Raw genomic sequence first — 12,708 nt, forward strand, 5'->3', positions numbered from 1 at the left:
AGGGTGTGAGCTCAAAATAAATCCGAGCTTCAATGGGGAGGCTGAAGTTGAAGGGAAAATGGTGGACACACACTAGAAGGGTCGCTCTTTTGTTCTGGTAGACGGGTTGGTATCGGGGACAAACCAGTTTTTCCATTGCTGTGTAGTTCGTAGCCTTCAGGTAGCCACGCCTCTAGCGTGAGCTACCAAGTTCCACACACCAAGAGAGGGGTTCTGCAATCTTGGGAGTGGGCAGAATATCGCATTCTGGGAAGCTAGATGCCTCACATTGCAGGATGTCGTCTTAGCTGGGAGGAGACCTGTAGCTCATTGATTAGTAGTCACCGCGTCCCCTGACAGCAAGTTATGGGAAAAAAACTGGCACCCCTAGCAACCAGAGCTCAGATTACATCTGTACTGGAGAGCGGACCGAAGAAGGAAAGCCCTGCTGTTATGGACCTGGCAAAGAGAGGACTCACCAAAGACTGGACTGCATCTCCTCGGCGCCCCCTCCGAGGAAGAGTTGCCCCTGACCAAAGGTAGAAGATGTGAACTCCAAGAGTCAGTCGGCTGACCTAGTGTTACAGCTCTAGGGCCACAAAAGCAGAAGAAGCCACCTTGGCCAGTTGGTAACCACAATCCCTTAGTAGCTGCCGATCATCAAAGCACTGCCCAAAAGACCAAGCCCTGACACTCAAAAGTTGCGCCTGAGTTTGCTTGATCCGGGCGAGTCGTTGAAGTACAGTTAGGTCTACAAAGATGGACACTAGCTGCAGTCAAAGGGAATCGCATGTTTCACTGTGACTGGAGACCAGTTAACCAGTGACAACTAGTTTCTGGCAGGACTTTACCTAGACTTCGAGGGACATCGAACTCTGTGGCCAAAGTTGCCCCACCGTATTTGTGGACCAAGGGGTGGCCCCGGGAAGACTCCCTTCGACTGGAGGCGTATCCTAAGAATCTTCAGTATCCTGTATCACTTGCATCAGGACCACTCCATTGATGTCTATGGCGTTTTGCCCAGATGCTGGAACTGGGCTGTGGACTGCTTTGACTGCAAAGTAACTGTCCTGCTAAGCTTTATTGTCCTCTGTGACTTTCTCCCTGTTGTAGTTAGTTGCCCACAGAGGGCCGGAATACCTGAACACAACCTTATGAAAAGTTTTCAAACGTTTTCAGTGTAACCACAAACCACGGTGGTTGCCAATGCTATTTGCATTTTATGTGAAAAGCAGTGATTTACAATCTGCTTCATAATTTATATTTCTGGTGCCCGCCTATGGATTTTGTTAATGTTAGTGTTTAAAAATGTATTAAATAAAGAACTATTTTTATATATTGGTGCCAGAATTCCTTTTTGTCGTGTTTCTTTCTTATTCCGTTGTATTGGTACTTCTAAATATTAAACACTTCTTTGTTTTTTACAAATGAGCCTGACTGAATTCAGGACAGGTTTGTGAGTTTATTAAATAGAGAGGTTGAACAACCTTATCATATAATAAACTTAGGGCCATATGTATCAAGCCAAATTGACTTCGCAAACGCCGAAATTCGCAGAATTTCGGCGTTTGCGAATGCAATTTGGACTAATGGTATGCATCAAGGAAATGTGCTTGAAAAATAAGGAATCGCAAAATTTGCGTTTCCTTATCTTGCGATTGCATTTAAGGAATCGCAAATTTTGCGATTCCCTAAATGCAATGTAAGAAGCCAAAAAAAATAGCAAATTAGCCTTAAGGAATCGCAAATTACCACCAACTTCTAGTTGGTGGTAAGTTGCGAATTCCTTTCAAAATGCATATTTTTTCGTTTTTCAAAGTGCCATGTGACGTACATACATGCCCTTAGGGCATGTATGTGCGCCACATGTGCACCCATGCAGATTTCAGGGGTGCAACAGGGTGTCCTTTGGACACCCCCTGCACCCTTGAAAATATTCTCAATTTGCGATTAGCAAATTGCGAATCGCAAATTTCCCCTTCATTCCTATGGGCCTCCCGGCCCATAGAAATGAATAGGAAATTATTCCTAAATTGCGATTAGCAATTTGCTAATCGCAATTAAGGAATTTTAAGGAATCGCTAAAAAGAAGCGAATTTCTACATACATACCATTTTGCGATTTCTAAATAGCGATTCCTTAAAAATCGCTATTTAGAAATCGCAAAACGGAATGTTGATACATATGGCCCCTAATTTCCTTACAGAGGGCTTACAATCTTGAATATTTTGAAGGTCAAATGTTAGAACTTAGGGTACTGGTTAAGGGGGTGAAACCCTTCTCAAGCAGGAACCACAATCCTTGTCAGGGTGAGGTCACAAGGAAACCGTAAATTAACCTGTGTTCAACCCTCTATTAGCTTGACACAGAGCAATCAAGCTTAAGTCAGTGGCAATGTGTAAAGTATTTGTGCAACAATTCAAACAGTAACCCAGTGAAAACACTGCACAATTCGTTCCTATGCCTGTTTATAAAAATAACAAATCAACAAGACCAAAATGACAGAAATCCAATCAGTAGAACCATAGATATGCAGGTTTAAAGATGTCAGTGAAAATAGCACCAAACAGCGCAATGTGCCAACTGTGGATATCTAGTCACGCTGCACCAGGACAAAGTCAATAGTTCAGGCCGACTGGGATGCAGCGTGGACTGGTTACAGGGAACCGTTATCTCTGCTGAACAAGAATACCTTAAGTCTTGGTTGAAGAGCGTTGCGAGATACTGTGCAGAGGATGCATCGCACAGCTGAGGCGATGCGTCGATTCTGAAGTGCTGTGAAGCTGAGATACCAGGTCCTGCCTCGTAGTAGAGGTTCCTGGGGACGACGGCTTACGATGCAAAGTTCGACATTGAGGATTTATCACACAGTCGAGGCGATGCTTCAGTTGCGATGAGCTATGAGGCTGCTATGTGAGAACCTGTGTTGTTGTCGAGGCTGCTCTTGACAAGAGATTTCCATAGGCGAGGGCCTGCATCGGGAAAGCTTCACCCAGGCAGCGCATCTGATGTGTGCTACGAAGTCGATTCGGAGTCCTTTGCGTAAGGAGAACCATTACAGCAGAGGAGGTGTATCGGTACTGCTCGGGATTGCACGCTCAGCAGAGGCAATGCGTTGGTTCTGCTGGATCTGCAGATGGGATGATTGAGCACCTTTAGGCCGTTCTGTCCCTGACACTCTAGTCAGAAGACCAGCCAACTAGCTCTTTGAGTCACCTTGGGGTCCTGGGGTTAACAGAAGCAGGTCCAGTCCTTCTCACCCAGGCAAGAGGGATGCAGAGCAGGTCAGCAGTCCTTCAGAGCAGCAGACCAGCAGAGCAACAGCCCTTTAAGCAGCAGAGCCATCCTTCTTTCTAGCAGAGTATTCACAAGTCCAAAGTGTACTGAAGAGTTTGTGTATGAGGGTTAATATTTATACCCAGTTATGCCTTTGAAGTAGCAGAAGCTTCAAGAGGTTTCCCTTTTAAGTCCCCAGGCATCCTACCATTCCTGTCCGGGCTCCAGACTAACTTCTGGGAGTATGCAACCCTTTGTGTATAGGAAGGACACAGTCTAAACAAATATAAGGAGGGCTGTGCTCAGCTCTGCCTTCACATCCTGCCAGTGATGGCCCAGCCAAGCAGACCTAAGCTCTCTCTTGTGTGTGACTATCTAGGAGGAATACACAGTTTAAAACTGCACTCACAGGCGGCAATGGCAGGCCCAAGACATGTTTAACGAGCTACTTAAGTGTGTGTTACAATAAGTGCTGTAGGCCCACTAGTAGCATTTAATTTAAAGGCCCTGGGTATATGCAGTACCACTCTACTAGGGCATTATAAATAAAATAAATATGCCATTTGGGGATAAGCCGATGTTACCATGTTTTAAGGTGGGGGCACATGCACTTTAGCACTGAATAGCAGTGCTAAAGTGCACAGAGCCCTAAGGCCAGCTAAACAACATCAGCAAAAATGGAGGAGGAAGGCAAAAAGTTTGTTGGAAGACCATCCTGAGGCTGACAGGTCTAACACTGAATGTGCACAATCCTATAATCTCAGCTTCTGCACTGCTATAGTCCTTTGTTTTAGTTTCATCACATGATCGTCATTGGCACGGTGTAGAAAACATACAATATTGCCTTCTATACATGTGCACTTTTAGCATTATGCTTTCGAGGTGCACAGGGATTTCCATGTCGCCCAACACTTTGATTTATTTTTGTTAATAAACATTTTGAAATTTCCAAGACCAACGTGAGCACAGATTTCTGTTACAATTCTATGGAGCTATTTACACAGTAAAAATGACATACAAAGGGATAATTTTTTGATTAAATCTCACATAGGGCTTCGTATCGCACTACTGCCATTTCGAAACCTCGAAAAATACCATATGGTACTCTTGTCTCTTTTTAAATGGTAAACCTTTTTATCACAACATGTACACTTAGGTTTGATAAGGAATTCGAGAATAACATACTTTTAACTTGATTGGCAAAGAGATGTATTAGATTTTCTAAGTTGCATCTGATTGGCAGAAGAAGAATGATTTTCTTTTTGTGAACACCATTGCATGGTTTTGAAATCGCCAAGACAGATTCAAGAACCTTGTTAGGCAAAAAAAATGGGAATCATGGGGGTCAAGGTCTCCATTCATAACCATTAGGGAAAGAAAACCCACTAAAGAGCGGTATGAGCCAACATTTGGAATGGCTGAACAAGTGAAGATTAGAGAAGTCTGACACGTACCGTAAGACAGAGAGGATTGGGAGGACATATATATGGCTGCACTGGAATGAGATGAGGGGCAGGCAAATCATGGCTGACTGCAAGGTAAGTGTTGTGCCTGCGTCTGATATACGGGGCCGAGGAGGCAGATTTTTGGCCAGTGACCTAAGTGGGTGGGGGCTGTTGGAGTACTGTCTTTTTAAAAAAACAATACAATACGGTATACAAAAAGTATGATGTGCATTCGTTCGCTGAAGAAAACAAAATAACTGTTCTAAATGTAAGAATCCATGATCTTTAAACAATAAATGAAATGCTTTAAAAAGGAAATGAGATTGTATTTTTCACATATGGGCTGTGGTTGAGTGGAGTTTAGAGGGCTTGGATGGAGGCTATTCTTATTTTTGAATGCATAGCTTATTTTTCTGAAGCTGTCCTCTCACACCCCTCTTGGGGAAAGGAAGTAAGAGAAGAGTGGCCCCAGGTGCAATAACATGCTTGGGGCCTTATGATGGCCCAGGGGGTATTTTGGGCAATTTCTCCACCTGGGCAATCAATGGGAGGGTGAATGAGGTTGGAACAATACTTTTTTGGAGGGGGTTAATTGTATACAAAATTTAAAGTTAAATACTAATGAAATTAAGACAAAAGTACGTTTCCTCAAGAACGACTTTATTCATCGGTCTCCTCTCCACCAGTAATCCAGCAACTGCCAGATCACCAACATTCTAGAGGAGTCTCCCAGGAACAACAGGGAGATACCAATACACAAGCAAGGGAGGGGAAAGGGTAGGAAGCAGAAAAAACTGGAGATAAACATATATGTATATATATTAAATAGGAATAAATAAATACAGAATATAACACATCGTCCTTCCCAAACAAATGAGCAAATAGGGAAAAAAAGATTGGAGGAAGAAAACAAAGAGCAACATGCTAATGGGCGCACAATAGAGTTCTAAAGGCGCCAAGAACAGATTATCCAGACATGTTGTAGTCTTGGTGTCATATGGGTGCCCTGCGGGTTCTCTGACTTCCAGAAGAATTGTGTGTAGGGTATGTGTGCGAAAAGGATGGGGTAGGATTACAGTTGGGCACCCCATTGTAAAAGGATGGGTTTTAGACAGCCTATCTATGCTCCATGTCTGGCCATTTTACATGGTGGCTCTATTTTGCTTTACAGGTACAATCTGCATGGGTTTGGAAAACTTGGAGTCAAGATTTAATTTCCTAGGATTCTTGACACATACCCAACCTAATACAACCCACTGCTGGATTTTTGTGCCATGTTTGAAGTCATAATAAGACTTGTATTTGGCTTGGTGTGCGGTGATCTTGTTTCTGGTGACCTGTATGTTGGGCTTACACCAACACCACCTCCCAGCCATTTGGGATAGAATCTTGTGCAGGGCTTTCTCTCTTTAAGGGCTGAGAAAGGGGAAATGCCTGTGACTTGGTTGGGAGTGGTGTGGTATGCCCATAGCATTTCTTGTAAGGCCCGTTCCAAAGGAATCATGTTTGCTCATGCTAATTGTATGCATTCTTTGATCATTCTATTCATTCTCTCCACTAGGCCATTTGTTCTAGGACAGTAAATAGAGGTATCAAAATGAATGATATTTAAGTTCCTACGGAACTCCGTCATGACATTTGAATTGAATTGAACTCCACTGTCCGTGACAATGGTGGATAGAATACCTTCCGTAACAAAGGTGTCTTTCAAAAACTGAATGAGAGAATCAGTGGTGATTTAATTCACCATTCTCATCACAGTCCATTAAGACTTGCAGTCAATTAAAACAAAATCAAATCGTTTCAACACCCATTCTGGATTCATAGGACCAATCATGTCTAAGGCAATCTTCTCCTATGGCTTGTATGGAACAGAAACCGGAGAAATGGGGGATTTGCAGGTTATTTGGGACTTGTCAATGTTAGCACAAACACAGCAGTTTTTGACTTTTGTTTTCTACCATGGAATCCATGTTGGGAAACCAATAGCGGTCCCGGAGTCTGGCCTTGGCCAAGCTTCTTCCAAGATGACCCTCATGCACGGGATCTACAATTCTGCACCGTAAGGGTTCCGGCGGTATTATTTTGTTGTTTCTTAGTAGGAGATTCGGGTTAATGTTAAGTTCATGACGGACTTCCCAAAACTTTCTGACATTGTTACTAATGGAACCAATGGAATTGGGTCAACCCTGTAAGGTGTACGATTTGAGTTGATTCATGGTGGTGTCCTTGCTCATACACTTCTGTAGTAGGGGATCTCTGTGTATAGTCATAATCTAGTGAATAGTCCCGCCCATGTGCGTGGACCCCTGCAATCAAAAATAATCTCTTAAATGTCAAATCATGCAGAAACTGCAAAGACACTTAAGAGAGAATTTAAAGACAAATAATGCAGCCTATATCCACAGGCTACACTGTCCAGTACTTCAACTAGAAATTCCACCAAACAAAACCACACACAACAGAGCCTGCCCAGTTTCTTCCATAGAGAAACTTGCCTCTACCAGTAAAAGACTCTGGAATGATAGAGAGGAAGGCATGGACAGACAAGCCCCATAGGCTGCCATTATGTGGCTTAAATAGAATACTGTGCCTTTAAGAGAACTTTCCAGAACTTTCTCCCAGTATCCCAGAATGCACAGCAGGTCCCTTTTACTTTCAGTTCTTTTTTCGGCTCCTGCTAACAGGACCCTGGCATTGTGCTCTCCCTTTTTTCAAGGGTTTATATTGGATTAAGTTCACTTTTTGATAAAAGTGTTTGCAGTATATATTCTTGGTGTTTCCCTTCTTTCCTGTGTGTTTGTCAGGCTTTTTAGGGCTCTAAAACGCCTGCTCTTTTCGACAAATGCCCAGCATGTGGAAGGAAGAAGGCCAAGACTGATCCACACGACGTCTGCATTATTTGTCTGCCTGAGTCACATGTCCCTGAAGACTGTGACATCTGCCAGAACCTCTCAGCAAGGACCCTGAGGGAAAGGCTGAAGGTTAGGCTCCAAGGCATGGAAGAGAGACGACTGCAGGCTGCATGTGGGTCTGGGCAGGCTGGGAAGGCTCCCTCTGCCTCTGCTGAGGCCTCTGGGGGGCTCCCCAGAGGCAGGAAGACCAGCAAACGGTCCCGGTCTCCGTCGGCATCGATTGCATCGACGACGACGTCGAGAGGGATGACGGCGGTGTGTTCCCCTTCTCCCCGGCGCTCCAGGTCGAGACGGCGTGAAGATTCGACGACAAGGAGCCTGGTTAGGCCTCCGTCGAAAGCACTGTCTACGGCGTCTTCGTCGTCGACGTCAACGTCGAGCTACCGGCCTCGAAGGAGAATCCACAGGCTTCGGCGCTCGTCGTCGAGGCAATGCCGCCGGTCGCCGTCGAGGGGATCCTCGGCGTCGAGGGGATCCTCGGCGTCGAGGAAGAGGACGGCGTTGAGGAGGAGTCGACGCTCGTCGTCGAGAATGGAACGGTCGAGGTCGCGGAGGCGGCGTTCGGCGTAGAGGAAGGAGAGTTCGACGTCGCGGAGGCGACGTTCGACGCCTGAGTCGCGGAGGCAACATCCGACACCGGAAAAACGACGTTCGAAGTCGAGGAGAAAGAGGTCGGAGTCGAGGAGTCGTTCTCACTCCCCGAAGCGGCGCAGAAGGAGTTCTGGCGCCAGAAGTCACGCTGAGTCTGGTGGAGGGCGCCGGAGGCGCGATCACATACTGGAGGGGCTGGTTCACAGTCCCCTCCTCCGAAGAAGTCACCGGGCTCGGTGTACTCAGTGGTATATACACCACCTCGGCCAAAGACACCTCCTCCCCCTATACCAAAAGAGAATCCTCCCGTCAACCCTCCTCTACCACCACTTCCTCCCTCAGGACAGCCACCACCACCGCTCCCGCCGCATGGGCCCGCCCCTCGGCCGGAGATACCCCCTGTCCCCCCGCCAAGATCGGTGTCACTACCTCCTCTTCCTACACCACCTAAGGGGACTCCTAAACCACGACCCCAGGATAGGCCACGGAAAACGCCTCCACGGAAACCTGCGGAGCGCCCACGGACCGGGAGGTCACGCTCTCGCTCCCGGAGGAGGGAGAGATCGCGCAACAGGTCGTCCACGCGGTCGGGACGCCGCCAGAGGAGGCACAGATCTCGCTCTCACACGAGGTCCTCAGGGACCAGGGACTACTCTCCAACTTTGTCGGGATCGCCGGACACAAGGGTGTCACCGGTTGATGACCTGGTGGCGTTCCATGATGTCCTATTGAGAGGCGCTGCCAAATTGGGCATATCCTTGACGGTGCCCACGCCTAAGACATCGGTCATTTTCGAGACACTGCACCAGAAACACCTGTCTTGTCCACTACTACCTCTGGTGCCGGGCCTGGAAGAACCGGCCATGGACCTTTTCCTCACCCCTGCGGTGACTAAGGCGGCTCCATCGAGATGCAGAAAAAATACCGGGCTCCCGACTCGGATTCGGCTTTTCTAAGGGCGGAACCTCTTCCGGATTTTGTGATTGTGACGGCGGCCCGCAAACAGCATGCCACCACCCCGTCATCCACAGTCCCCCCAGACAAAGAGTCTAGATGGATGGATTCAGCTGGAAGGAAAGTATGTGGAACATCGGCGACCTCTATGAAGGCTGCGAGTGCCACAGCTTTGTTGGGACGCTACGACCGCGCCCTCTGGGACTCCCTCCAGCAGTTTGCGGAACACTTGCCTCGCAAGAAGTGGGAAGATTTCCAGGAAGTGCTAAACGAAGGGATGCTGGTAGCGAATCAAATTATCAGCGCTGTAGCAGATTCATCCCTCTTGGCGGCACATGGCTTTTGCCATGGGATTAACCAGCGACGACATGCCTGGCACTGCTTTCCATCACTGAAACCAGACGCACAGCAAAGGGGGGTCAATCTTCCATTCTCTGGCGAAACCCTATTTGGGAAACATGCGGATGACAAAATGGCCCGCATGAAGGCGGAGGCCGAAACACTCACGGCTGTGGGTCTAGAGAAGCCCAAGGAAGTGAAGAAATCGTACCGCCGGTTCCAACGGCGGTTCGGTGGGCAGGGCAGAGGACGTGGCCAAGCTTCGGGACAGTCACAGCAACAACAACAGTTCCGTAAGCCGTTCCAGAAACGCCCGAAGGGCAGAGGAGGCCAACAGTCAGCACCAGCGACCAAAGTCCCGGCCGGGTCTAGTCCCTGAGCGCTTACTTTCCCCGGATCTGTTACCCACTCTGGTAGGGGGAAGCATTCCATTTTTTCTGGCAGAGTGGAGAAAAATTACTCAGGACAAGTGGGTGCTGAATATTGTTTGCAATGGATACAGTCTTCGGTTCACCAGCCCACCTCCAGCAATTCCACCGGTCAGCTCGCAGTTTCAGCTGAGCGAGCTCCAGGCGGAGGCAGATATCCTGTTAAGGAAAAGGGCGATAGAAGACGTACCTCTGTCTCAGAGAGGAAGAGGTCTGTACTCCCGTTTCTTCCTGGTTCGCAAGAAGGACAAGAACGAGTTCAGGCCCATTCTGGAATTGCGACAAGCAAACAAGTGGATTCGCAGAGAGAAGTTTTGCATGCTGTCGTTGCATCAGATTTATCCTCAGTTGCAACAGGGAGACTGGCTATGTGCTATAGACCTACAGGATGCTTACTTCCATGTGCCCATTGCACACAAACACAGGAAGTTCCTGTGGTTCCAAGTCGGCGCCAATCGTTATCAATACACAGTACTCCCATTCGGACTAAAGTCTGCGCCGAGAACATTCTCGAAGTGCATGGCGGTGGTAGCAGCACACCTGAGGAGGAACAAGGTGTTTGTCTACCCGTACCTGGACGATTGGTTGATCAAGGCATCCTCCTTCTCGGAAGCTCGAGCACACTTCCAGAAGACGTGCGTTCTCTTGAACAAGCTGGGGTTGCACATCAACATGTCCAAGTCTGTCCCGACTCCGGTCCAATGCATACAGTACTTGGGAGCCTCCATCAATACGCTGTTAGCAAGCGTGTCTCCTTCGGAGGAGCGACGATTATCACTCCTTCGGAAGGCTCAGGCTCTTATGACCACTCCATCTACAACAGTGAGGACGGTGTCTTTTCTACTGGGATCGATGGCCTCTTGTATCTTCCTGATGCCACACGCATGGCTGCGCATGAGACCGCTGCAGGAGTGCTTGGAGGACCAGTGGGATCAGAGGAAAGGATCTTGGGACGACAAGATACGACTGTCTCAGCATGCTTTTTAGTCACTGAAGTGGTGGTGTTCAGCGGAGAATCTCCTCAGAGGGAATCCCTTCCACAAGGACATTCCCACTACACTGTCGTGACGGGTGCTTCTCTCCACGGGTGGGGAGCGCACTCCGGAAACCTACTGATTCAAGGAACGTGGTCCCCTATGGAGGCCACGTATCACATCAATTTCCTGGAACTCAGAGCGGTTCACTTGGCACTGAAGGCCTTTCTTCCGTCTTTTCAGTACAACTCTCTGCTTGTACAGACGGACAATACGACCACAATGTATTACCTCAACAAGCAGAGGGGGTCGAGATCACACACTCTGTCACAGGAGGCGCAGGCGATCTGGCACTGGCTTCTCGCCAGAGGACTGACGGTAATGGCTAACCATCTGCCAGGTGTGCAGAATGTTCAGGCGGACGCACTGAGCAGACTGATTCAGGGAAACCACGAATGGGTCATAAACGATGAGATATTAGGAGAAGTCTTCGCAAGGTGGGGGACTCTAGACGTAGATCTGTTCGCCACTGCCGAAAACAACAAATGCTGAGACTTCGCCTCCAGGTACTACCAGCAGGGGACGCTGGGGAATGCGTTATGGATCAACTGGTCGAACAGCTTTCTGTACGCTTTTCCACCCATTCCCCTGATTCCAGCGGTACTCATCAAGCTGGCCCGATCCAGGGCTCGGATGATACTCATCGTCCTGGAATGGCCCAGACAGTGGTGGTTCATGGACCTGCTTCACCGGTCTCTCCTTCCTCACATTCGGCTGCCGTGCAGGCCGGACCTTCTCACGAAGTTCGGGGGGCAGATGTTGCACCCCAACCTCTCGTCTTTGAGTTTGGCGGCATGGCTTCTGAGATAGTGCAATATGGCCATCTAAATCTGCCCGAAGATTGCATGGACATACTGAAGGAGTCTAAGAGACCTTCCACTCGGACTTCCTATGCTTACAAGTGGAAGAGGTTCTGTATATGGTGTCAGTCCAAGAACTATGACCCGACGACGTGCAAGGAAGACGTCATCCTTCCTTACCTTCTACATTTGGCGCAGTCTGGCCTTAATGTTTATTCCATTAAGGTTCATCTTGCTGCATTGACTGCCTACAGGAAATGCCCTTCACAGACTTCCTACTTCCAGATCCCTGTGATCAAAGATTTTTTGGAAGGCTTGAAAAAGTGTTCCCTCCTGTCAGGCTTCCTTCGCCTTCATGGGAATTGAATGTGGTGCTATCCAGATTGATGAAGGAGCCTTTTGAACCTATTCATAAGGCTTCGTTGCAGCACCTGTCCTGGAAGGTGGCGTTCCTCGTGGCCATTACATCGGCCCGCAGGGTGAGTGAAATTCAGGCGTTGTGTTGCCAAAAACCTTATGCTGTATTTCATGCTGCTAAGGTTATTATGCGTACTCACCCTAAATTTCTTCCCAAGGTTATTTCTGATTTTCATGTCAACCAGACAATAATGTTGCCTACGTTGTTTCAGAATCCTTCGTCTCCAGCGGAAAGGTCTCTACATTCCCTGGATGTTAGGAGGGTGTTGACATTTTATCTGGATAAAACCAAAGATATTCGCAGGTCAGACCAATTATTTGTCAATTATGGATCGGTCAGGACGGGTCTTGCTACCTTTAAGCAGTCCATCTCTAGGTGGATTGTGTCCTGCATACAGTTGTGTTACCAAAAAGCTAATAAGACCTTAGGGGGTAAACCTAAGGCTCATTTCACCAGGGGAAAAGCTACCACGACAGCTTTACTCCGTAATGTTCCGATTGCAGAGATCTGCAAGGCGGCCACTTGGAAG

Source organism: Lissotriton vulgaris, chromosome 1_1, assembly GCF_964263255.1.
Source record: "Lissotriton vulgaris chromosome 1_1, aLisVul1.2, whole genome shotgun sequence".
Taxonomy (NCBI): Eukaryota; Metazoa; Chordata; class Amphibia; order Caudata; family Salamandridae; genus Lissotriton; species Lissotriton vulgaris.